Source organism: Rattus norvegicus (genome assembly GCF_036323735.1).
Source record: "Rattus norvegicus strain BN/NHsdMcwi chromosome Y unlocalized genomic scaffold, GRCr8 chrY_unlocalized_28, whole genome shotgun sequence".
Lineage (NCBI taxonomy): Eukaryota > Metazoa > Chordata > Mammalia > Rodentia > Muridae > Rattus > Rattus norvegicus.
In genome coordinates this window covers 74,377-78,700 of record NW_026947387.1, presented here as the reverse complement: position 1 = coordinate 78,700, position 4,324 = coordinate 74,377, and positions in this window count along the sequence as shown.

Here is a 4,324-nt window from a genome sequence, read left to right as displayed (position 1 = left end):
TCACTGGGAAGGGGGCAGGACATCATGGGTGTGGGACATGACATCATGGTGGTGGGGCATGACATCACGATTATCCATCAGAAGTAATTATCTGGCTAAACATTCATCACGAGTGTCAGCTCCACAGGCTCACTGAAGATCCTAAACCATAGTTGTTAGTGAAGTTATATATTGAAAAACCCAGTCAATATCTTATCTTGTGTCCTTTCACCTGTACCAAATCGTTTGATCTCTTTGTTTGACTCTTGATAACTGTTTTGGAACCTCTTGGAATGTGTTCTGAGTAGGATTAAGTCTGTTTACTCTCTCAGAACAATTAAATGGTGACACCTGGGAGACTGGCAGAGTTGTCACTGGAATTTTGACTAATAGAAAGAGACTTATAGCAGTCCCACTATAAAAGAGCTTAATAACCATTGATATACTTTTAAGAATTATTGTAGGATCGTTATTAAGACTAAAGAATTCATCTACTTGTCTGTATACTAACACTACGGGAGAGTACAACTTCATAGGCCTGCAGAGATGTGCTCCAAAGGTGCTATAACTCAATTATTGTTATATATGTCTAATAATAACAACAGGAATAGCATTTTAATAGCAGGAAACTTTCCCAAAATGAATCCATTACAGCCTTGCTTAATAAGGGTGTACCAGTTGTGGATTATAAAGTAATCCGATGCTGTTCATCTGAGGATGATCACCTGCCAGTTATTAGCTTGTCCAGTCATGGCTCCTGACACTTTCTTCTCAGTCCCACATAGTACCTTCTCCAAAACTGACAATATGATCCATCACAAAACAGGCCTCAACAAATACAAGAAGACTGAATTAATCCCTTGCATCCTATGAGATCACTAAACACTAAGAATGGTCTTCAATAACAACAAGAACAACCAAAGACCCACATATACATGGTAGCTCAGGAATGATTTACTCGAGGAGAACTTGTTCAAGGAAGAAGTAAAGAAAAAATTAAAGACACTTTTGAATTTAATGAAAATGAAGGCATAACTTGGGAACACAAAAAAGAAATGCTAAGAGGAAAACTCATAGCTCTGAGAGCCTCCACAAAGAAACAATTGCTATGATCCACTAGCAGTTTGACAGAACACCTGAAATCTCAGAACCAATACAAATCCAAATACACCAAGAGGACTAAACAGCAGGAAATAATCAAACTCCAGACTGAAATCAACCAAGTAGAAACAAAAGGAATTATATAAAGAATCAACAAAACCAGGAGCTGGTTCTTTGAAAAATCCAGAAATAGGTAAATCCTTAGTATTCAAATTAAAAATAACAAAATCAGAATTGAAATAGAGATATAACCATAGAAAATGAGAAAACTCGAAAAATTATCAGATCCTACTATAAAAGCCTATGCTTAAAAAAACGGGAAAGTAAGGAATAAATGGATAATTTTCTATTCAGATACAAGTTACCAAAGTTGAATCAGGATCAGATAAACCATCTAAATACTCCCATAACTCATAAAGTAGTAGAAGCAGTCATTAAATATCTCCCAACCAAAGATCCCAGGACTGGAAAGGTTTAGTACAGAATTCTCTCAGACCTTCACAGAATACCTAATACCAATATTCTCCAAACTATTCAACAAACTAGAAATAGAAGAAACACTATACAATTCTTTCTCTGATGCCATAGTTATGCTTATAACTAAAGCAAACAAAGACCCATCAAAAAAAGAGAATTTCAGACCAATTTATTCATGAATATCCCTGCAAATATTCTCAGTAAATTTCTTTCAAACCAAATCCAAGAACACATCAAAACAATCATCCATCATGATCAAGTAGGCTTCATCCTGGAGATACTGGGATTGTTTAATATACAGAACCTGATCACTAATCAAACTAATCCCACTATAAAAACAAATTCAAAGAAAAGAAAACAATTAATTATCTCATTAGATGCTGAGAAAGCATTTTACAGTTAAAAGTCTTGGAAATATCTTAAATTCAAGGACCATACTGAAGCACAGTAAAAGCAATATACAGCAAACCAGTAGCCAGCATCAAACTAAATGGAGAGAAATTTAATGCAATCCCACTAAAATCAGGAACTAGACAAGGACACCCACTCTTTCCCTACCTTTTCAATATAGTATTCGAAGTCCTAGCCAGAGTAATTGGACAACAAATGTAGGTAAACAGACTAATATTGCAAATGAAGTATTCAAAATGTCACTATGTGCAGATGATGTGGTAGTATATTTAATTGGCCCCAAAATTTCCACCAGTGAATTTATAAGTCTAATAAACAACTTTAGCAAAGTGGCAGGGTAAAAAATTGATTCAAACAAATCAGTACTCTACTCAAAAGAGAAATAGACTGAGAAAGAAATTACAGAAATGACACACTTGACAACAGTCAAAAAGCATATGAAATACTTCAGTGTGACTCTAACCAAGCAAGTGAAAGATATATATGACAAGAACATATGTCTCTGAAGAATTAAATTGAAGGTCTCAGAAATTAGAAAGATCTCCCATGCTTGTGTATTGACAGGACAAATGTTGTGAAAATGTCCATTTTGCCAAAAGCAATTTACAGATTCAATTCAATCCCCATCAATATTACAAGTGAATTCTTCACAGACATAAAAATGACAGTTTGCCAATTTATTTGGAATAAAATAAATCCCAGGATAGAGAAAACTATTCTCAAAAATAAAAGCATTTTGGGGAAATCACCATCCCTGAGCTCATGTTGTGTTACAGAGCAATGGTGATGAAAAACTGTAATGTATTGGTATTGAGACAGGCAGGTAAATAAATGGAATAGAATTGAAGATGCAGAAATGAACCCACACAGCTATGGCCACTTGGAAATTGATAAAAGATCTAAAACCATTCAGTGGAAAAAACGATAGCATTTTTTAAAAAATTGTGCTGTTTCACCTGAAGGGCAGAATGTAGAAGAATGCAAATTAATCCATTCTTATCTCCTTGTACAAAGTTTAAGTAAATGTGGATTAAAGTCCTCCACATAAAGATCACCAGTGGAACAGGAAGCACTTGGTCCTGGTAAGACTGAAACCCCAGTGAATGTGATTGTTGGGGGAGGGTGTCAATGGGGGGAGGGTGGGGAGGGGAAGACCCATAAAGGGGAGGGGGAGGGCTTAGTGGGATGTTTGCCTGGAAAACTGGAAAGGGAATAACACTGGTAATGTAAATAAGAAATACTCAAGTTAATAAAAAAAATTAAAAAAAAGATCTCCAAATAAAACCAGATACACTGAAACTAACTGATGAAAAAGCAGGGAAAAGCCTTGAACACTTTAGAATTGGGGAAAATTTCCTGAATACAACACCAACGTCTTTTGTTCTAAGATCAAAAATTGAAAAATGAAACTTCATAAAATTTCAAAGTTTCTGTAAGGCAAAGGACACTGTCATTACTTCCATACAGCAACTAACATCTTGGGAAAAGATATTTAAAAATCCTATATCCGATGGAGCACTAATCTACAATATATACAAAAAATTCAATAAGCTATCCTTCAGAGAACCAAATAACACTATTTAATAGTGGACTACAGTTCTAAACACAAAAATTCTCAACTGATGAATATTGAATGGCTGAGAAGCACCTAAAGATATTTTCAACATCCTTTGTCCTTGGGGAAAAGCAAATCAAAACAATCCTGAGATTCTACCTCATACCACTCAGAATGGCTAAGATAAAAATGTCAGGTGACAAAAGAGGCTGGCAAGGATGTGGAGAGAAAGGAACACTCTGTCACTGTTGAAATTGCAAGCTCTTTAAATACTCTGGAAACCGGCTGGAGGTTCCTCAGAAAATTGAACGTAGTATTTACTACTTGAGGACCCAGCTGTACCATTCGATGGCATATATCCAAAACTTGCTCCAACCTACAACAAGTTCACATACACCACTATGTTTATAACAGCCTTGTTTATAAATGACAGAAGCTGGAAAGAGCCCACATGTCCCTCAAAAGAGAAACAGATAAGGTGGTACATTTACACAATGGTGTGGTACTGAGGTATTAAATAGAATGACTTCAGGCAATTCATAGGCAAATGGATGAAACTAGAAAATATCATCCTGAGTGAAGTAACCCTAACACAAATAAAGGCACATGGCATTCACTCACTGGTAAGGGGGTAATCTCTCGAATTTCTCAGATACTAAGGATGTGACAGGTTCCCTGGACCTAACATTGATGACATTAGCCAACATACACAACAACAGTGATATTGAACCTGAAGACACCACCTGCAGTAGATAGACACGGTCCACAGTGCAAGAATGGGACAAATCACCCATCTCTTAT